The sequence below is a fragment of the Sus scrofa genome, chromosome 11 (genome assembly GCF_000003025.6).
Source record: "Sus scrofa isolate TJ Tabasco breed Duroc chromosome 11, Sscrofa11.1, whole genome shotgun sequence".
NCBI lineage: Eukaryota > Metazoa > Chordata > Mammalia > Artiodactyla > Suidae > Sus > Sus scrofa.
In genome coordinates, this window is record NC_010453.5 from 5953629 (window position 1) to 5976698 (window position 23070).

At 42.2% G+C, this 23070-nt stretch overlaps 2 long non-coding RNA genes across 8 annotated transcripts in view; one reads left to right on the forward strand and one right to left on the reverse strand.

Moving 5' to 3' along the window:
• The window catches only part of LOC110255799, a 26851-nt gene extending 26756 nt beyond the window's left edge, over nt 1-95 (reverse strand). For 4 of the 7 annotated variants that reach the window (XR_002336639.1, XR_002336637.1, XR_002336636.1 and 1 more), the window contains exon 1: nt 21-95. This is a non-coding gene — a long non-coding RNA (uncharacterized LOC110255799). The remainder of the gene's footprint in view (nt 1-20) is intronic. The other 3 variants (XR_002336638.1, XR_002336633.1, XR_002336640.1) reach the window with 2 other exon arrangements.
• POMP lies at nt 63-14819 on the forward strand. Its single transcript, XR_002336632.1, has 6 exons — nt 63-165; nt 2977-3074; nt 5588-5648; nt 7856-7957; nt 9083-9176; nt 13724-14819. It is a non-coding gene; the product is annotated as a proteasome maturation protein (long non-coding RNA).

Below are 23070 nucleotides of genomic sequence, written 5' to 3' on the forward strand. Positions count from 1 at the left end.
GGCCCCGCGCGGCTCCCTACCGGCGCCCCGCGCCCTATTTCCTTCCTCGCCCGGACGGACGCACTTCCGGCGGATGTGGGGGGGCAACCCCGGAAACGGAAGTGAGCGGCGGGGCCGGCTGACGGTAACGGGTTGAGAGGCTGTGAGAAGAGCGAGTCGAAGATGGTGAGTGAGACCCCGGACGACCCCAGTGGCCGGCGGGCTCGGGTCTGTGGCTGCAAGGGCAGGCCGCCGTCTCCCAGCCCGTCCCCCGGTGGTAGCGGCGGCGGGAGGAGGAGGCCGGCCTCGGGCGCCATGATCTGTCGAGTCACGGGGTCGGGGGTTCGTGGCCGAGGTCTGGGCCGGGCTCCGGCGCTGCCCGTGAGCGGCGACTTGGCTTCATCCTCTCCCCCCTCCTCTCCTCTCTCGCATCCCCAAGCCCCCCCGCCCCAGCCTGGCCCCTTCCCGTACTTGGCGCCAAGCCGGAAAGGACTGTCCGAAAGGGCAAGGCCTGGGGTGCGGAGCTGCCGGGTACCCCTCCCCCGAGGGGGGACCCTTTGGGAGCCGAGTTCTCAGACTCCTCACCCACCCCCGACCCTCGGAACTGCCTTGACAGCAAACCCACAACTGTACGTCGTCTTTCCATCACTCAGCGTAACTCTGCAGACATTTCTGGAAGCTTGTAGTAAGCCAGATGTTGGGGAAAAAACTAGATAGCTGCCGCCCCCTGTTTGTCAATATTATTAGTGGATCTCCTCCTCTCCCGCTCCTTCTCTTCTCTTCTTAACTTTTAAGTTACGATATTTAGGAGAGATTCCTGATCTTTGTCCGTGACTCTGATGCCAATATTGCTGCTGGATCCTCCAAATCTAGAAAGTTTCTTTTGGTAAATACCGCCGATCTAGAGGTTTTATAAAGACTCAGAAGTTTTATAAAATAAAAGAGGTTCTATTTAACTAGTGTTGCATAACGTTTCATAGATTCGTTTTTCTCCACTACTTTATTAGAAACGTGTACTAATGCTGATTACAGAAAAGAATTAGGAAAGTGATTACACTGGAACTCAGAGATCAGAATTCACCTTTTGTGTGTGTGCAAAAGAAACGTTCCCTCTGTGGTATGATAAAGCAGCCTGGGAGGAGGAGAACGTTGGCGTAGAAAGTAAGAGGAGGTGTGTTTGGAACAATAGGACCCTACAAGTCAAGTCCTGGAAGGAGTTCAGAAACCTGGAAGGATGAGTGAGCAGGACCAGAGAGGGTCTTTGCCTTCATCACAGGCACATGTTAGGTTAGTGACAATCCACACTCGATTTGAGCTGCTTTTCCTAGTTAATCATGACTTCTCTGTCGGGGAGTTGAAACCTGTTGTGCAGGTCTTGAGTTCTAGGTGTAATCACCAAAAGGCTTGTTTGCTTGTTTTTTAACAGCTTTGGTGGGGGAGATTGCACATCAGGCAAACCATACTTTGCAGAATTGGAAAATGGAAGAGGCTAGAGGCAGCACGTCCCAGTAGAGTGCTGTTGACGTTATCCAGGTGTGAGAGCCTGGACTAGGCGATAGATTGAAGAAACCCTGGACAGTTTAAAGTACCTGACCTAATAAAATAGATAAATGAAGTGAAAAGCCAATTTAAAAAGTTGGTTTTGGAGTTCCCATTGTGGCTCAGTGGTTAATGAATCCGACTAGGAACCGTGAGGTTGCAGGTTTGATCCCTGGCCTTGCTCAGTGGGTTAAGGATCCGGTGTTGCCATGAGCTGTGGTGTAGGTCGCAGACACGACTCGGATCCTGCATTGCTGAGGCTCTGGCATAGGCTGGCAGCTACAGCTCCAGTTGGACCCCTAGCCTGGGAACCTCCATATGCCGCGGGAGTGGCCCAAGAAAAGGCAAAAAGATGGGGGGGGGGAGTTGGTTTCTCCGAATAGCTTCTCATAGAGGAGTATAAGACTGGATACCAAACCACCTGTAGCTGTTTTACGTTTTTTTCTGCAGATTTGCAGAAAATTCTGTAAATTCTGCAGAATTTACCTTTTCTGCAGAATACAGCATCTGTAAGGATGTTACATTTCAGCAACAAGTGATGTAATACTCAGTATAAATGAGTAGGGTGCCAGTACACCAGTACCAAATGTATACTGTGAGTCTTTGTTTTTGTTTGTTTTTATTTACAGCATCCTAATTAGATATATTTATTTTTCATAGATAGTACCCTCTTATGAGAATCAAACACTTAATGAAATCCATTTTTTTCCTCTTAGCTTCTATGACTACTCTCTTCTAGCTATTCTGTCTGTTCCTAATCCCGTTTTCCTTGTTTTTTCTGATCCTTGAGGAATGGTATTCCCCAGGCCTCTGTCCTCAACTTTTTTCTTTCTGTGCCAATCATTCTAACCCAAGGGAGGGATCTTGCCAATGAAAGTAAATTTGATCATGCCACAACCCTTCAGAGGTGCTCCATCAATTTCAGAATAAAATCCGATTGTTTTTGCGTATTTAAGTCTTTTCATTTGCTCCTTTTTGCCAGCCTTTACTTCTCCTCTACTCACACATGTAGTCATCAGCTTGTTCATTTATGTTTTATACCTTTAGCCATGTTCTTTTTCTCCTAGAATGCCTTTCAATACGACAGCGCTTACGGATCAACCCAGGAATCCTTCTTGCCCCCAAATTCAGTGTTATTCACTGAACCGTGTGTATCCCTCTCCCGTAATGCTAAGGCTCCTGGTGGTTGTCTAGACTGTGGGCTCTCTGAGGGCAAAGCCCTCATCTTTGCTCCATAGTGCTTAAACATTGTTTTTTTCTTGTTTGTTTTTTTGGCCATATGTCATGTGGAAATTCCTGGCCCAGGAGTCAAACCCAAGCCACTGCAGTGACAACACCAGATCCTTAACCTGCTGTGCCAGAAGAGAACTCCTTTAAACAGTATTTTTAACAAAGATGTTCAGTGTGCGTTTTAAAATTTTTTCTTGTATTTAATAATGTTTTTTACTTGTGCTGTAGAATGCCCGAGGACTTGGATCTCAGCTAAAGGACAGTATTCCAGTTACTGAACTTTCAGCAAGTGGACCTTTTGAAAGTCAAGATCTTCTTCGAAAAGGGTATGTGGGGAAATTGTGATTTTGACTTTGTTATAATACAATGTAAATTGCCACAGTGTTTTAAATTTTGTTTTGTACTTTGTGGTCTTTTTATTTTTACAGCCTCACCTGCAGCATATGGAAGTTCCCAGGCCAGGGCTCGAATTGGAGCTGCAGCTGCTGGCCTACACCACAGCCACAGCAACGTGGGATCCAAGCCATGTCTGCGACCCACACCACAGCTCACGGCAACACCAGGGACCGAACCTGTATCCTCATGAACACCAGTGAGGCTTGCCATGGTTCCCACCATGGGAACTCCTAAAAAGATTTTGATAGGTCATAAGTATATATTTAATTTAGGAGATAGCAAATAATACACTTTAGGGGAGGAAGGGAAAGGAGGTTTGGATCCTTACTTTAGTGGAAGGAGCATCTTATCAGGGTAGTAGGTGTCTAGAACAGGGCATCCTCCTAGGAGATGGTACCCTGTGGCATGACTGGTAGGATTCTTCTTCTTGCTGATGTAATTTGGGAGGCTCATTTGTTTCTTTGTCTTGTTAACTGTTACTGTAATTTACTTTACTTTGGGGCGAGAGACTAGAACAGAGTCGTAAAAAGCTTGGACTCTGGGTTTTAGTCCTGGCTCTGCTCTTAGCTAGATGTTTGCCTCTGGGCAGATTACTTAACTGTTCTGTCTCAGTGTCCTCATCTGTGAAATAAGGCTGGTAATAGCTTATATGTTATTTGGAAGAATAAATGAATTAATACACGGAAAATACTTAAACCAGTATCTGACATTGGTAAGCATTACCTAGGTGTTAGCTGCTCTTGTTTTTCTTTTCTAGTTTCAGCACAGTTACACCTCTGCCCTCGATGGCCTTTCTGTCTTTATATGTTTATGTCTCAGTTTCTAGCACTGGTTCTTTTTCTTGACAGATCGTTTTTCAGCTTAATCAAGTAAGGATAATGCCTTCCTCTTCCATGTAGGTACTGAGTTGTGAAATTTAAAATTTTATGTGTAGTTTTAAGGTATTCAGTCTTACTGGAAGGCCCTTCTAACTCCATCTCTGGGAGCAGCCTCATGATTGCCTTTGCCTTGTTTAGCGAAAGGTGCGGTGTATTGAAGCCTTTGGAATTGGAGATAAAGTTTGATCTATAGTACAGTCAAATTCATAAGCTAGCCAACAATCAAGTCTTTTGATTTGGTTTTTGTTTTCCTTTTTTTTGGTCACATAAAATGGTCTTTTCTCTGCCCATTTAGTCTGGAAGATTGCCGTGACAGAACCATTTGCAAATTCCACTTCAAAGATAATGTTCTGTACAGAGACAGTATTCTGTACCTACTATTGTTGCAGGATTTCTAAGGTTTCTTTCAGTTCTCAAATCCTGGTGTGGACGATAAGATATAGGATACCATCTTTATAAATCTAGAGTGACACGGACTAGTGGCCTGGTTCTCACTCTGTGTCACCTAGCATGGTACTTTATATGTAGTAGGTGTTCAGTAAATGTCAAACAGACTGTTCGGCATGTGTCCATAAAAGTACATTTACTGGGAGAGTTCCCGTCGTGGCTCAGTGGTAAGGAACCCAACTAGTATCCTTGAGGATGCAGGTTTAATCCCCGTCCTTGCTTATTGGATCTGAGAGCTGGTGTTGGTGTAGGTTGGGCTGTGGCTGAGCTGTAGGCCAGCAGCTGTAGTTCTGATTTGACTCCTAGCCTGGGAACGTCCCTATGCCGCAGATGCGGCCCTAAAAAGACAGAAAGAAAGAAAGAGAGAAAGAAAGACAGACAGACAGACAGAAAGACAGACAGAAAGAAAGACAGAAAGACAAAGAGAAAGGAAGACAGAAAGAAAGAAAGAAAGAAAAACATTTACTGGAGTTGCTGTCGTGGCTCAGTGGTAACGAACCTGACTAGAATCTGTGAGGATGTAGCTTCGATCCCTGGCCTTGCTCAGTGGGTCAAGGATCTAGCATTGCCGTGAGCTGTGATGTTGGCCAGCAGCTGTAGCTCTGATTCTAACCCTAGCCTGGAACTTCAGTATGTTGCAGGTGCAGCCCTAAAAAAAAAAAGAAAGAAAAAATTACATTTACTATTGAATATGAGTTAATTCTGGACAGACAGAAAAAGCGTAGATATTTTATATAGTACAAGAATGATGTCATCAGAGCAATAGTAATAAGTATACTTCATTAAAGTTCTTCCAGCTATAGGGCGTCATCAGTACCATGTTTTGGAGCGTTCTCCCAGTGAATTGAAGTCTTGACCACCAGTATCTATAATAGATGCACTTCAAACAATTCTACAGTAAATGTGACTTTTTTCTTCCTTTAGATGTGTAATTCTGTGAATTTCAATACATGCATCAAGTCCTGTAGTCACCATCACAAGCTGGATCAAAACAGTTTCATCATCCCCCCCACCCAAACTCCCTTGTGCCATTTAATTACATTGCAATATTTATAGATGTGATTTTGAGCTTTAGATGTTGAGTGATATATAACCTCTATCTTAAATGTTATTTTCAGCTTTTCTTGTGTCAGAAATGAACTTTTGCCCAGTCATCCTCTTGAATTATCAGAAAAAAATGTAAGTACGTTACCTGTGGCTTTATTTTTGTCCTCTAGTAGAAAAATACGTTATTAAGATAATTCTGCTGTTGCACATTTGACCATGGAGAAATCGAGGCCTTCTTTTCAGTATCCTTACAGAGTAGGGCTTCAAGTTATCCCTGTACCGTCTCACTAAGGCTCCCTTTCTACACATTCTCCCCCTTTTTTTTAATGGACATTTCTAGAGGTTGGGCCACCTTCTCTATTCCTCTTAAAATATTTTCTCATTTGATGATCCTGTTTCTTGTATACTTTTCCCTGCCATTTTTGCTGTTGATTTTTTCCAAGCCCATGTCTCTAGCCTTGACCTCTTTTCAAACCCTCCATCTCCAAGTTATCGCTAGGGGCAGGAGGTACACAGACGAATATGATACAGTCCCATCCTTAAGGGGCTGACAGAGAATTTAATGGGAGGACAAGCAGTGGATAGGGGCTTCATAAAGCTGTGCGGAGGACCAAGGATTGAGGAGCCACCTATGGAAGGCTTCCTGGAAGAGGGGATATTTGAAGAGTTAGGTGCGGAAAGGTCATTCCCAAAGAGCATATAGACTATACCGATGTTCTAAAGACAAACTAAAGGGTTTTTAGATGCACGTTCAGAGCACAAAGTATCTTACTACTTGGGGTTGGTGGTGCAGTGTTATGCGGTGAACAGAAAGCTGACCTCATCCTCTTTTTTGTTCCCTCCCTCTTTAGCAAGGGGAAAAGATCTTGGAGAAAGTGTAGAACAAATATGATGATGATGATGAAATTAAAGTTCAAATTGGATGCGAAAATAAAGAGGCCCCTAGTTGCTTTAGGTGCATTCTGGTTTCATGCTCAGAAGTTGACTTCGGGAGTTCCCGTCGTGGCGCAGTGGTTAACGAATCCGACTAGGAACCATGAGCTTGCGGGTTCGGTCCCTGCCCTTGCTCAGTGGGTTAAGGATTCGGCGTTGCCGTGAGCTGTGGTGTAGGTTGCAGACGCGGCTCAGATCCCGCGTTGCTGTGGCTCTGGCATAGGCCGGTGGCTGCAGCTCCGATTGGACCCCTAGCCTGGGAACCTCCATATGCCACGGGAGCGGCCCAAGAAATAGCAAAAAGACAAAAAAAAAAAAGGAAGAAGTTGACTTCGGAAGATTGTTTTTCAAAGATTACAAAATCTCAGAGTTGCTATTGTGGTTCCGCAGGTTAAGGAGCCAATGTTTCTGTGAGGGTACAGGTTCCATCCCTGGCTTCGTTGGTTAAGGATCCGGCGTTGCTGCAAGCTGCAGCATCAGGTCACTGATGTGGCTCGGATCTGGTGTTACTGTGGCTCTGATTCACCCCCTAGCCTGGGAACTTCCATGTGCTGCAGGTGTGGCTGCATAAAGAATAAAAAAAGATTACAAAATCTCAAGTCAAAAAATGACTTTCGATTAACCATAGAAGTCACGTAAATAGGGTTGTAGAAGAAAAATCTGGTAAGGATAGCTCAGTTTGATGGATAGCTCAACTACATCACAATAGACCAAAGGACTGGGCCAAAAGTTCAAGAAAAATACTTAAAGAGATGAACATGAAGTTCTTTATTCGGGTTCAAAAGATAAGTTGTACTCATTTAGGTGGAGTAAACCTTGTTTTTTAGAAGTAATATAAGTGCTTATGGCTCCAGAAAAAAATTGCTCGTCACTACCCAGTACAAATTGTACATAAAGAATTTGGTGCCCAGACTCAGTTGCTCAAAAAAGTGGAGTCTAAACATTGGTGTTTAATTAACAGGATGGTGTAATAAATCTATTTCTTTGATGAAATCCTTTGAAGAAGATACTTTCATACTTAGAAATCTTTCATTAATTTTTGTCCCTGTGTAACTCTGAATTTCAGAGTACTTATACCTTTTTTTTGTAGTAATTCTCATCAAAAGCACCAAAATATAATTATGCTGTGTAAATATATTTTTGCAACGCGAAGAACATTCCATAATTTATTAGTTTTGTAAATCTAAATTTTGGGTGGTAATTTCACACTGCTGAAGTGCACCTGCATGCTACGTGAAATACAGACGTATATTTTCTAAAATTTGTTGAAGTAGTAAAAAAGACTTTGTTTTTATTTCAGTTAAGGATATTGAAATCCTCCCACTAAGTATTATGTTTCAATGCTACCTGTTTTGAAAGCAGAAGGTTGAGTATAACATTTAAAATTACATTGTTGTCTTTTGTAGTTCCAGCTCAACCAAGATAAAATGAACTTTTCCACCCTGAGAAACATCCAGGGTCTGTTTGCTCCCCTCAAACTACAGATGGAATTCAAGGCAGTACAGCAGGTGAGTGTGTGGATGTCAGTTTTATGTCTGCCTCCCACGGGGGTGTTGCTAGCCGTCCGTGGTCTTCTGTCTCCGTAACAGCTGTACCGACCTTACCTTCTCTTCTACCCAGCAACCTATCATGCTTTTCCTCGTTTTAGGATATGACCTTGATTCTTATTTCATAGAGAAAAGAGCCTGAAATGGAAAACTACACATTATCAGCTCAGTGTCTGAAAACTTACCTGCATCTACTTACATGTTTTTCTTTTTCGAGAGGGTTACATTGAATTTAAGATACTCGGGTTCGTTGAGTATCTTCTATGTGCCAGTGACTATATATACGCACCTTATACCACGCCATGCTACAGGTGTGAGAGGAAGGTGCTGTTATCCTGTTTCACAGATGAGGAAACTGAGGCAAAGGCATAGGATTGGTAAGCAGTAAAAGCAGAATTTGAGTCCAGGTCTCACTGACTCTGCAGCCCATACTTTCTCCTCTGTACTTAAGTACTAGCCTACAGTAGGTGTATTCATTGAATAACTGAATGGATAATTGAAAAAAGTAGATAACACTAGTTCAGAATGGCATCGTGTTTTTTTAAAGGCCTACGGTGACTCTGATCTTCATTTCTGGTTATCACTACTGTTTTCTGCTTTAAAGGGTCAAAGGGTCATAACCAGTACAAAACAACATAGCAAGGAGTAGTGAGCTTACTAGGTAGGATAATGCTCTCAGAGAGCTGGAATTTCTTCAGGAATTTGATTATCCCGCATTTATTAGAAACAAAGCATGGCGTTAGGCTCTGGGATTTTGCGTTTTATCCCATAGTATATGCTTTTATTTTTCTGGACAGAAGCTAAGCCCCCAAATATGTACAAACTTAATGGAATTATGCAGTGTTAGTAAAAGCGTTCAATTTCAGTGCCTTTATTTAGTTCGAGGAATAAAGTTTTGATATGTTTTTAAAAATTTGGTTTGGACCTAAAATATGAACCTGTCCTTCCCCCTGTGCCCCTGCAGTTAAATAGATATTTTACTTAGTTTTGCGATTTTACAAGCAAAGGGAAGAATGTGAAATTTGGTCATGTGTATTTTCTCTCTCTTTTTTTTCCTAATTTTGTCCTGTTACACTTTTCTTAAAGGTTCAGCGTCTTCCATTTCTTCCAAGCTCAAACCTGTCACTGGATATTTTGCGGGGTAATGATGAGACTATTGGATTTGAAGATATTCTTAATGGTAAGTGTCACTCCGTGTCTTTGTTGGAGGCTGAATAATGATTAAGGTAACAGCAGCAAACGAAACCTACAGTGTCTTTGTATTCATGGAGCTTGTAGCTGATTGCATTCAATTGTGTTTATTCACTGAAATAAGATAAAATTTGATGGTAATCACTGTTCCTTAGCTGGTTTTAAAAGTGAAAATTATTTATTGAGTTCTGAGAGTGTAGTCATTTCAGTCAACTAATGACAGTCATTCATTTCTTGCCCTGAGAATAAAGTCTGATGTGTAAGGCTAATATGATGTTCTTAGGGCAGCTTAAACAAGGATTGTTTCAGTATTCTAAACATTTGTGGGATGAGAGTAGTTTTAAAAACAACAGTAGCCTCCCTCTCCCCCGAAGTAATAGTTGTGTTTCTGTAGATGGTCAATAGTAAAGAAGAGTCTATCATTTTTAACAAAATTCTCTGAATTAATTGTATTATGTATGAGATAAGTGATTTCAGCATCCTCAGCATACAGCATCCTCTGTTTTTTCTGGTTCTGAGGAAGATAAATATAATTCTGTCCAGTATTGCCTCTGCTCATTATGCCCGAGAATTTCAGAAGAAACAGAAAAACCTGACAAGATTAAATTATGTTAATTTTGCTTGGCTGCTAATGTCTGGTAAGGAGATGCTGTGGACACAGCAGAAGTCTAGTGAGTGAGCCTCCTCTTTGAGAATCTTTCCCGGGGGAACTTTGAAATGCAGGAAACCTAGAATTCCCAAGGTTTTACATTGAACCTGGACCTCATTTAAAATTGTAAGGTGGTCGCTCAGGTCCATACTAACTTGTAATTAGTTACAAAAATGCCTTCATTTAAAAACCAACCTCTGTAAAGCTGTGTGAAAAAAGGGAGAAGGACTTACTGAGGATTTATCTAGTCAGATGCTGTGTGTCAAGCACTGGGCTAGGCGTTGAATATATGACAGTAAAAAAAAGTAAAACATATGTGCTTTCTAATGAAGCAGGTAAACATTAACAGATAAAGCACGAACATGCAGTTACATATTGTGGTTAAATTCCAGGAATAAAGAAGATACGTAGTTTGTTGTTGGGTGGGAGGAGCAGGCACCTCTGCGAATATGACATATACATTGATTCCTGGAAAGTACTTGAATTAGTTGAGCTAAAGTGGAGGGAAGAATGTTTGAGACAGAAGAAGCAGTGTGTCCAGGGTCTCTAACCCGAGAACAGCTGTAGAGCTCTGAAGGGTTTAAGGTCTTACCTCACTGACATCTAGCAGGGGAGCCTGCCGGGGTTTCCTGGATGCTGGCAGAGACAGACTTCTGGAGGGAGGGCAGTTTTTTACTCACAGCAGGAGAGGAGCCAGAACAACAGCTTTCCTGTTGGGTCCCTGAGCCCCAGTTCCCCCAGGGCAGCAAGAAGAGGGTTAGGTGGAACCGACATACGGATTATATTCCATTACAGTTGGGGAACCCCAAGTTCAGGGGGCCCGAATCTTTTATAACAGGCTCTCAGCCTGCCTCTTGTGTGCTGCATGGGAAACACGATCTCTCCTTAGAGACAGCCTTGGAAAGAGTCCAGAATGAAGGCGGTCATGCCTCCACTTCCAAGATTCGCAGAATCGAGAGGCCCCCTAGAGAACTGTCTCTCAACACACGTAACAGTGTGTTAAGAAGGCCCTGTAGCTGGCGTGTTGTGAGGGAAGTGAAAGTAGAATAAGGCGAGGAGCCTGAGCCCAGTTAGGGACAGAGGAGCCCGAGCCTCACAGACAGCAGCCGAGTTTGCAGTGGGAAGCCATTGAGTGGCTTAAAGCTGTGACTTGATGTGATAAAATTTCTAGGTTAAAAGTCACTAGCTATCTTGTGGATGTCTTTTTGTATTCATTTTAACTGCATCTCTGTAAGGGAGCTGTGAACTGGAAAGATGCCCTGATTAGGTGGGTGGGTTTTGTCAGGATGAGACCCTTGCACTGCACTCCAGGGAACTGTGACTGCATAATTTATGGTCCATTTATGGCTTCACCTCAGGGCCTTGCCTTAGCTAGTCCTTCTGCTCACAGTATTCCACCCCCCTCCATTTTTCAGATCCCCGTGTAAATGTCACTCCTTCCTTGACTTACCCAGTCTCAAGTAGTCCCAGCCACCCTGTCACCTCACTTTAATTCTCTGCGTGTCACTTACCCATGTTGTTCTTGTTTCTTATTTGTTTTCCCCAACTTAAATACAAGCCTCATGAGAGCTGGGGACTTTGTGTTGTTAACTTTTGTGTCCCCAGTGCCTTGTAAGGTGCTTGATCCCTGGTGAGTGTTGAAAGCTCTTGCTCCCCGCGTTCTCCTCGTTGCCTTTGATTCAGAGGGAAGTTTAAGTCTGTAACGAGGGAGTGGTCTGTGAATCTAAGCACCACATGAAGACTATTGAACCATGATGAAAATCTGTCTTTTTTCTCTTCTTTTTACGGCTGCTCCTGCAGCATATGGAAGTTCCCAGACTAGGGTTTGAATCAGAGCTACAGATGCCGGCCTACACCCCAGCCACAGCAACTCGGGATCTGAGTCTCGTCTGCGACCTACATCACAGCTCACAGCAGCGCTGGATCCTTATAACCCAGGGATCGAACCCACATCCTCATGGATACTAATCGGCTTCTTAACCCACTGAACCACGATGGGAACTCCGAAAATGTGTATAATTCACCAATTCATGTTTTTTAAAGAGTTGGAGATGATGAAGGCTTTGCTTGCTTGCTCATCAGGGAGGTGCTTTGCCAGGAACAGTGCACATTATTTTACAGGGAAGGAAGGGTGTATGGGCAGCGCAGTAAGAAAGTCAAAGCTCAACTTCTGAAAGCCGAACACAGCCTTCCATTTCCTCCAGTGCTGTCACTTTAAGATGAGGAGACAGACTGACCAAGAGGCCCTGGCCTCCCTGGGAGTCCCATGGCAGAGGCCCTAGACCAGGGCCTTGCTTACGTGGTGCAAGTGACTTATTTAATATTAACTAACGCCAGTAGCTTAAAGAAGCAGAGTTGCCTTTATAAATGAAGGATTTTGTTTAAAATTTGAAAATATTACAGCTGAAACTCAAGTGTTCCGTGATTACCCCAAACCCATTTCTTTCTTTCCTTTCCTGATTGCCTGCTGCTTTTAGTGTATATCCTTCCAGACTCTTTCCTCTGTGTCTTCATACAAACATACATAGTAAAAAAGTTGGGCATTGCTTCGGGTTTGTGTCTTTAACGCGGTTGGTGTCATGCTGTGTCTCACAGTACGCATACTGCGTCCACATGTGTTGCTGGATGTATACTTTTTTCTCTCTTACATACACGAAACAGCGCTGCAGCAAACATCTCTTGTTCTTGGTACTTATGTGCAGACATCCTTTTTCTTAATTTAGGTTTTGAATGCCTGTTGTATCCGCAGTTACTCTGGTAGCAAGTATAACAGCATCAGTTGTTGCTAGGGCTGCTTTGTTGTGTGACAGGCGTCAAAAGTAGAGGTCGTTGGAGTTCCCATGGTGGGGGCTCAGTGGAAATGAATGTGACTGGCATCCATGAGGACACAGGTTTGATCCCTGGCCTGGCTCAGTGGGTTAAGGATCCGGTGTTGCTGTGAGCTATGGTGTACGTCACAGATGCAGCTTGGATCTAGTGTTGCTTTGGCTGTGGTGTGGGCCAGCAGCTGTGGCCCCTAGCCCGAGAACTTGCATAAGATCAAAAGAAGAAATGAAAGAGTAGAGGTTGCTGGACTGATGTGACCCAGTAATCAATCCCCAGTCCCATAGGGGTCCCGTGAGGAAACATCCAGATTGATCGTAGTCATTATTCTTAGGGATCATTATTTTAATGATTATTTTTACAAACTGATTTTACAGTTTAAGTCCTTGGGTGTGTGTTCTGTTTCTTGTCCTGTGTTGAGGAGTAGAAGGCAAAAAAGAAAAAAGGTTTTGTCTGTAGGCAGCTTAGCATCGGTGCTCAGTTAAAGGAAGACCTTTGTCTGACTTATCAGTACAAACAAGAGACTGAAGGTTTTTAAGGTTTTCTTGCTCTAGAATTCTGATTTGTGTAAATATATTTGCAACAGAGCACAAAATGATAGAGATAATTTTTTTTTTTTTTTTGCAAATTAGATTAAGGATTGTTGAATCTTAATTAGAGAGTGTTCCTAGAGTCATCTGGGAAGCCACCGGAAAACTTAGCAACTGTGTAAAAGGAGAACTTTTTCAGTTGGTATTTCTTTTTAAAAAAACAACTCAGTTGAAATAATTGACACACGATAGAATGCAGCCATTTTAAGCATCCCGTTCTGTGAATTTTAGTAACTGTCTTCCCCCCTTCCCCCCCCCCCCACCCTGAATCAAGATGTAAAAGGTTTTCATCATCCCCGGAGGTTCCTTGGTCCCTTTGCAGTCAGTTCCTCCACCTCTGACCCCAACTAACCAGTGGTTTGTTTTCTGTCACTTTGTATTAGTTTTGCCTGTTGTAAAGTTTCATGTGAGTAGAATCATTGAATTTATCTTGTTTTGAGAATCTTTAATATGTTTGTTTTTGTTTGTTTTCAGACCCGTCACAAAGTGAACTAATGGGAGAACCACATTTGATGGTTGAATATAAACTCGGTTTACTGTAATGCAGTGTGCTGTTCATGGAAATAGAGGGTCTGCAACTTTATAGTCGTCTTTTTACTACAATTTGATGTGCACAACATTAAAAGTACTGACACTTGAGAATTTTTGCCTAAATAGTATCTGTAATCATTTGAAATTCTTTGGGTCTTTGGTTTATGCCCGTGTGATAATTGAAAGCACTAAAGGAAGATGATTTTAAAACATCTCATTTATATTAAAACAATAGCCTGTCTTTAAAGAAAATGTTGCTAATTAATAATATAAAACCTCATTGGTTCCAATTCAATCTACTTTCTAGTTACTCCGTAAATTTAATTTCGAGTAACCATTATCAGCATTTGAGTCAGCAGCCTTCATGGTAGCATCTTTCAAATAAATGTCTATAATTGATTTCAGTGGGAACATTTCAAAGTAAATACAAAATAAGTGTTATATTTATTTTCTTTTAGTACAGTCCATTAATAGTAATAAGAATAACATTTGCTTTACTGATGCTACTTTAGAATTATAAAATATAAGTTATTTGGTTCTTTCAGGTTGGAAAGTATAAGTTCAGAGGTTTTAATTTTGGTCTTTAAAGTGAAAAGTTAAAACAACTGGCAGATGTCAAACTGGTACTGCATTAGATTTATATATCACAAGATGCCTAAATTTAAAAAAAAAGGAGGAGCTCCCATCGTGGCTCAGTGGTTAACAAATCCGACTAGGAACCATGAGGTTTCGGGTTCCGTCCCTGGCCTTGCTCAGTGGGTTAAGGATCCGGTGTTGCCATGAGCTGTGGTGTAGGTTGCAGACATGGCTCGGATCCCGTGTTGCTGTGGCTCTGGCGTAGGCCGGTGGCTACAGCTGCGATTAAACCCCTAGCCTGGGGACCTCCATATGCCGCAAGAGCGGCCCACAAAAGGCAAAAAGACAAAAAAAAAGGGGGGGGGGACATTCCTATACACACACACTATACATGAACAAATTCCATAATTATTTAAAAATAAATCTCTAGTTCTTAATAAGGTATTTTTTATGAACTGAGTATTGCCCCTCCCCTTTGGGGGTCATTTAACAATGTCTAGAGAAGATTTTGGTTGTCATAACTTTGGGAGGGCGGGTTTCCAGCTGGCATCTAGTGCGTGAAGGCCGAGACTGTGCTAAACATCCCGTAATAAAAATTGCCCCTGACTATTGCGGTTCAGTTTAAAACCGTCTTTGCCTGCACGATATTTGTCAACCCACGTTACACTTAAATTATGAGAAAATATGGAAATAATGAGTTTCAGTAGTTGATTGTTTCTAAATGTGTTCTCTTTCAACTAACTGAGTTTGACATTTCTTCTGTACCTTAGTTCTAGGAATAATAGATACTCTTCCTGACCAGCAGAGGGTACTGTGAAATTAGTGAGCATCGTTTAAATGGAAAAGCTGATGCCTTAAACACAGAAATTGGCAGTCGTGATTTGTGCTTGTTTTCTGGAGGTCTTTTGCTTAGCCTCTCTCTCCTTTTTCCTCTTTTACCTTCCTTGTGTTTATATCCATGATCCTTATCCCTGGATACGTGTAAAATCACCTGGGAATCTCGTGAAAAAAGTCGGTGTCATGGTCTGAATCTTAGAAGTTCCAGTAGGACTGGTCCGGGGTAGATCCCAGGAAGTCTACTTTTGAAAAACTCTCCAGGGTGGAGAACGTTTGATTTATAAGCTTGCTTTCCTTTCTTTGCTTGCTTTTGCCTTTATACTAATGACATTCATTAGCACCGGTTAATTCTTCCTGTGTACCTGAGTGCTGAAAATTTGCTCATGTTTCTTAACCTCTGCGGTCTGCAGTGTTTGCCTGGAGTGGGGGGGTAATTTGGGTTCCTTCAGAACAGTCAGTCGTAGGTTCCTCTGAGTCGCCTTGCCTAGGCGACAGACTCTTCAGTTACGCATTTTTTTTCTTTCAGATGCTGTGATTTTTTTTTTTTTTTCTTTTTAGGAATTAATTTAGTATTTTTCTTGTCTGTTGCTTGTGAAATACTAATCTGGTGCAAGAGTTACTTCACAGATTGGTGCCTAATTAAAATTAGTTTTATTAACACTAAAATGATAGCATTCACAATATGTAAACATACTTAATGAGGCTACAGTCTAGTTCTAAGGTTTTTATATACGTGGGAATAAAAGAATTTGTGGGTTGTTTTGTCTCAAGGCGTTGAATAGGTTGGCAAACAATTGAGCACTACTTGGCACAGCATGGAATGGCTCTGACTAAACACGCCTCTTCAGTCCTACCCCCTTGTACAAAATATAAAAGGCTTGTTGCAGTAGGTGTTATCCCTCTTTCAGCAGCACACAGAAATACAGCCCAGCGCTTTCCTGCATTTTGTTACTCTTGAATGCAGACGTTTCAAGGAAGTAAAAGATGGTCGGAACAGTAGGTTACTTTTGAAAGACTTTGTAGTGTATAATCTTCCACTGGAATCAGCAATTGGATGAGTCTAAGTTTAACCAAATTTTGACTTAATATTTCAATAAAGCAAAACCAAAAATGTTGTGATACCTCATTGACTGAACTTATTTAACTCATGATTTCAAAATTGAAATTCAGTTTCCTTCAAGTACAGTCAATCCTTAATTAATAACCTATACTTTGGTGGGGGAGGTCGCCCAGATGGCACAGTAGGAAGACCCTGAACTCACCTCCTCCCGTGAACATGCCAAAATGACAACTATTTACAGAGCAGGTATCTATGAAAACAAGCTGAAGACTAGAGAAGAAATTTTTCCATAACTAAACCCATAAAGAAGGCGCATGAGACAGGTCGAAGGGCAGAGACACGGTTTACAGTTAGGAGCCACCCCACAGGTTGGTGAGGAAGCAGAACCATCATCACAGATTTCCCCCCAGAGAGTGGGAGCCTTGAGTGCATTGGACTCCCGAGCCTGGGGATCCCGCACCAGCAAGATGAGCCCCCAAAACATCTGGCTTTGAAAACCATTGGCGCTTACGTTCAGAAGAGCTGAAAGGCTGTAGGAAGCAGACTTCACTCTTAAAGGGTATGTGCAACCCGGCTGAGTGCAGACCTTACTGTGAACGGAGGCTGGGTCAGACCGGCTTGCCGATCTTGGATCTGGGGAGGCAGAAGGCAACTGGGACTCCCCCTGGGGATGGAGATGCTGGCAGCAGCCATTCTGGGGAACTTGTTCTACCACATGACACTAGTGTTGGCAAGCAGTGTTTTGGAATTCTCACAGCCTGCTAGCTCTAGGGACCTGGTTCCACCTTCCATCGGGCCAGCAGCAGCTCTGTGCCCCTATTGAGTGCCCAACTGAGTGGGAGGCCCACCCTGCCCTCCAGCAGGTACAAGCACTGTGCAAGGCGCAGCCTCACCACCACATGGGCCAGGAGCCAGGCCCACCTACCAGCACACCCACCACCAGACAGGCGCATATCCCACATGGGGGCGTCCCTAGGGCATACAGCTCTGGTGGCCAGAGGGGTGTGTGCTGCTGGGCCGCAGAGGACATCTCCAACATAAGACCCCTTCAAGACTGGGAAAGCAGCTGGCCTACCTAACAGAGAAATAACCACAGAGAATATGTTCCCAATGGAGGAACAAAACCTAACCTCAGGGAAAGAACCATATGAAGTGGAGAAAAAGCCATCTCCAGGATACAGAGCAAGGTCACGATGTCAAAATCTAGAGTCTGGGAAGAAGAATGAGTGAGCACAGTGAAGTTGTCAACAGAGAATAAAAAGACTATAAAGCTGAAGATACAGTGACAAAAAATAAACTAGACAGAATCAACCATTTAGATGATACAGAGGAATGGATCAGCTGTCTGGAAGCCAGAGCAGTGGAAATCACTCAAGCGAAACAGAACAAATGGTTTTGAAAAATGATGACAATTTAAAGAAACCTTGGAGACAGCATCAAGCATACTAACATTTGCATTACCTGAGTGCCAGAAGAAGAGAGAAACAGGCAGAGAACTTATTTGAAGAAATAAAGTTTCTTTCCTAACCTGGGGAAGGAAACAGCCAGGTCCAGGAAGCACAGAAACTCTTAAAACAAGATGAACCTACAGAGGTATCCACCAAGACACACATGACAAAGTGGCAAAAGATAAAGAACTTTTTCTTTTTTCCTTTGAGGGTCGCACCTGTGGCAAGGAGTGGATTCGGAGCGGCAGCTGCTGGCCTACGCCACAGCCACAGCAATGCAGGATCCCAGCTCCATTTTCGGCCTACACTACAGCTCACGGCAGTGCCAGATCCTTTAACTCACTGAGCAAGGCCAGGGATTGAACTCACATCCTCATGGATACTAGTCGGGTTTGTTACCACTGAGCCACGACGGGAACTCCCAAGGTAGAAACTCTTAAAAGCAGCAAGAGAAAAGCAACTAGTTACTTACATAGAAGTACCCATAAGACTGTCAGCTGACTTTGTAGTAGAAACTTTGCAGGTCAGAAGGGAGTGGCATGACATACTCAAAGTGAAGAAAGGAAAAAATCACCACCAAGAATATTCTACCTGGCAAGGCTATCATTAAGAATTGAACGAGAGAGTTTTATAGACAAGCAAAAGCTGAAGAGTTTGGTACCACTAAACTGGCTTTACAAGAAAATGTTAAGGAGACTTCCCTAAGCAGAAAAGTCCACAACTAAAAATGAAAATTATGTAGGGAAAGAAATATCTTACTGGTAAAGACAAACAGACAGTAAAGGTCATAGATGCACCACTTACATAGCTAGTAGGAAGGTTAAAAGACAAAAGTAATAAAATCATCTATATCCACAGTAAGTAAAGATACACAAAGCAAAATGCTCAAAAATATTAAGCATGGGGGTGGTAAAAATGTAAGGTGGCAAGAATGCATTTGCATTTAAGAGGTGTCAGAGTTGCCATTGTGGCGCAGGGGTAACAAACCCAGCTGTATCCATGAAAACGCCAGTTGGATCCCTGGCCTTGCTCAGAGGGTTAAGGATCTGGTGTGGCTGTGAGCCGTGATGCAGATCACAAATGCAGCTCAGATCCTGAGTGGCTGTGGCTGTGGCGTAGGCCAGCATCTATAGCTCCAATTCGACCCCTAGCCTGGGAACTTCCATATGTCATACATAGATGCGGCCATTAAAAAAAAAAGTGAGAGATCATCAACTGAAAACAATCATATATATGTGGTTATATAAATCTCATGGTAACCAAAGCCCCCAAATCTATAGTATATACACACACAAAAAAAGAAAAAAATCAGTCATAACACTAAAGACTAAAGATAGTCAATCAAATTATAGGAGAAGAGAGCAAAAGAAGAAAGGAACAAAAGAATTATAAAAACAACCAGAAAGCAATTAACAAAATGTCAATAAGTACATACCTATTGATAATTACTTGAAATGTAAATGGATGAAATACTCCAATCAGAAGACATATATAATTGCCAAATAGACTGAAAAAAAAAGACCCATAAATATGCTGCCCACAGAGATCCATACAGACTAAAAGTGAGGGTGGCAAAAGGTGCAAATGGAAGCAAATCTGGGGCGGCGCTTCATTCGTTTTGGGTTTTGTCTTTTTTTTTTTTAGGGCTGCACCCGCGGCATATGGAGGTTCCCAGGGTAGGGGTTGAATCAGAGCTGTAGCCGCTGGTCTATGCCACAGCCGTGGCAATGTGGGATCCAAGCCATTTCTGCCACCTACACTGCAGCTCACGACAACACTGGATCCTTAACTCACCGAGCGAGGCTAGGGATGGAACCTGCATCCTCATGGATGCTAGTCAGATTTGTTTCCACTGAGCCGCAAAGGGAACTCCAGGGGTGGCGATTCTTGTAGCAGGCAAAGCATGCTTTCAAACAGACTGCAGCAAGAAACAAAGCAGGACCTAATGATAAAGGGATCAGCGCGAGAGGAAGCTAAAACAACTGTAAATATATGCACCCAACATAGGAACAATTGTAAATACATACGCACCTGAGTTAGAAACACCTAAACACATAAAGCACATATTAACAAACATAAAGGGAGAAATCAACAGTAACACAAGAATAGCAGGGGACTCAACACAGCATTTACTTTATTGGACAGATCATCCAGAAAGAAATAAGGAAATACAGACCTTCAACAATGCAATAGACCCCATGAAACGAACACATATTCATATATAAAACATTCCGCCCCGAACTACAGAATGCAAATTCTTTTGAAGTGCAGATGGAACCTTCTCCAGAGTAGATCACATGCCAGACCACAAAAGTCTCAGTAAATTTCAGAAGATTAAAATTATATCAGGCATCTTTTCCAACCATACTACAATGAGAATAGAAATCAATTATAAGGAAAAATACTACAAAATCCACAAACATGTGGAAGCTAAACAATATGCTACTAAACAGCCGATAAGTCACTAAAGAAATCAAAGAAGGAATGAAAAAATCTGGAGACGAATGAAAATGGAAACAACTAGCCAAAACTTATGGACTGTAGCAAAAGCAGTTCAAAGAAGGAAGTTTATAGAAATACAAATCTACTTCAGCAAAGAAGAAAAATCTCAATCTAACCTTAGAAGTAAAGGAACTAGAAAAAGAACAAACAAAACCCAAAGTTAGTGAAAGGAAAGAAATCATATAAAGGACAGAGCAGAAGTAAATCAAATAGAGACTAAAAAACAAAAGTAGAAAAGATCAAAAGTAAAAAAAAAATTGTTTCAAATGAGAGTCGTATTGTTTATTTCGGGTTCTCTCTTGGTTTTCGCTTGGGTGTGGTTTGGTTTTGTTCTTTTTTTGCCACACCAACAGCATGTGGAATTTCCCCCGGACTAGGGATCAAACCTGAGCCATAGCAGCAACTAGAGTCACAGTGGTGAAAATACAAGAGCCTTAACCCACTAGGCTGTCAGAAAACTCCAGAAGAGCTGGTTCTTTGAAGAAGAGACAAGCAAAATTGGTTAATCTTTAACCAGACTCATTAAGGAAAAAGAGAGCAGCCAAATAAAGTCAGGGGGGAAAAACAGCACCTGCAGAGAAACCAGAGAAACTCTCAACAACATAAAAAGGCCGCTGGAGTTCCCTTGTGTCATAGCAGGTTAAGGATCTGGTGTTATTGCAGTGGTTCAGCTTGCTGCTGTGGCACAGGTTTGATCCCGGACTTAGGAACTTCCACATGCCATGTGTGTGGCCAAAAAAGTAAAAAGGCCACCTACCGAATGGGAGAAGATACTTGCAAGTGATGTATTTGATAAGGAATTCATATCCAAAGGTCTCATACAATTCAACATCAAAAAAACAACCTACCCAATTAAAAGATGGGCAGACGACCTGAATAGACGTTGTTCCAAGGAAGATATACAGATGACTGGCAGAAGAAAAGATGCTTGACATCACTAATCATCAGGGAAATGCAAATCAGAACACATGCCAATCAAAAAGATAAAAGAGTGTGGCAAAGATGTGGGGAAAAGGGGACCCTTGTCCTCTGTCTGGGAGAAATGTAAATTGGTGCAGCCACTGTGGAAAACAGAGGGTGGTTCCTTAAAAAATTAAAAATCTAACTGCTGTACAATCCACCAATCCACTTCTGGGTCTTTTTATGAAGAAAACAAAAACACTAATTTGAAAAGATGTATGTACGCCTATGTTCATTTCAGCAGTATTTCTGGTAATCAAGGCATGGACGCCATGTAAGCGCCCATAGCAGATGAAAGGATAAAGAAGATACGGGACCTCCACACACACACACATAATCCTAACCCTAAAAAAATGAACTCTTGCCATTTGCGACACCACGGATGGACCTAGAGGGTATTATGCTAAGGAAAGCAAGTCCAAGAAAGACAAATACCATCATGAAATCTAAAAGAAAAAAGAAAAAAAAATACAAAGGAGCAAAGCCAACTCACAGAAGCAGACTCACAGATACCAAAAGCAAACTGGTGGTCACCAGCAGTTCCTGTCGTGGCTTAGTGGTTAAGGAATCCGACGAGGAACCATGAGGTTGTGGGTTCGATCCCTGGCCTTGCTCCTTGGGTTAAGGATCCGGTGTTGCCGTGAGCTGTGGTGTGGGTTGCAGACGCGGCTCGGATCCCGAGTGGCTGTGGCTCTGGCGTAGGCCGGCGGCTCCAGCTCCGATTCTACCCCTCGCCTGGGAACCTCCTTATGTTGCAGGAGTGGTCAAAGAAATGGCAAAAAAAAAAAAAACAAACAAAAAAAACAAACAAACAAAAAAACTGGTGGTCACCGAAGAGAGGAGGATGGGGAAGAGGCTGAGCAAAATAGCTGACAGCGATTAGGAGGTACAGACCTCTTAATTATAAAAGAAATAAGCTACAGGGATGTAATATACAGTATGAGGAATATGTCAACAATGTTGTACTCACTTTGGGGACTTGTAATGATGATCATTTCCTGATGTATGCAAGTGTCAAATTATTATGTAGCACACCTGAAACTAACATAATATTGTGGTCATCTGTATTTCAATTTTTAAAAAGCCTGTACTTTTAGTGTGTTTCATTATTAGTCCTTAAATATTATTAAAGGTAATATTAAAATTGAAATATTATTAAAGAGAACATACTGTTCAGTTTTCTGTTTTTGTTTGTTTGTTTTTGGATTTTTAGGGCCCCATCTTTTTTTTTTTTTTTTTTTTTTGGCTTTTTAGGACCCCATATGGAGGGTCCCAGACTAGGGGTTGAATTGGACCTGTAGCTATCAGGATTTGAGTCGTATTTGCAACTTACATCAAGCTCATGGCAACGCTGGATCCGTAACCCACTGAGCAAGGCCAGGGCTTGAACCTGCAACCTCATGGTTACTAGTCGGATTCGTTTCCGCTGCACCACGACAGGAACTCCTACTGTTAGATTTTTAAATAGAATTTCAGTAGGATTTCTTTTTTTTTTTCAGATTGAAAAAAAAAATTAGGGATTTTTTTTTTCTTTTAAAGATGAAAAACCAAGTTTTGAAAATGTTGAGTTCGTTTCCAGATCTTGAATTTTTATTTTTGGAGATGTGCTTTGTCAGGTGTACTGTGTCTTTTGCTTCTTTGCAGTGTCTTGACCTGGTGGAGACAGAAAAGAGCTATAGTGTTCATTACTGTGACGAAACGGAGGCCACACAGAAGATAGGGCTTTGGATCAGTGAGGGACCGGGGGGAATTCTGCTTTCACTTTGGCTAGACTTAATTACTTTTGGAAAGAAGGTTCGATTTTAACTCAAGACTTAGACCACTCTATTTGTTTGTTTTCTGTATCATAGAGAAAACTCGCAAAACATAAGCCACATTATTTTTTCACCAACTTTCAATTCTGAAAC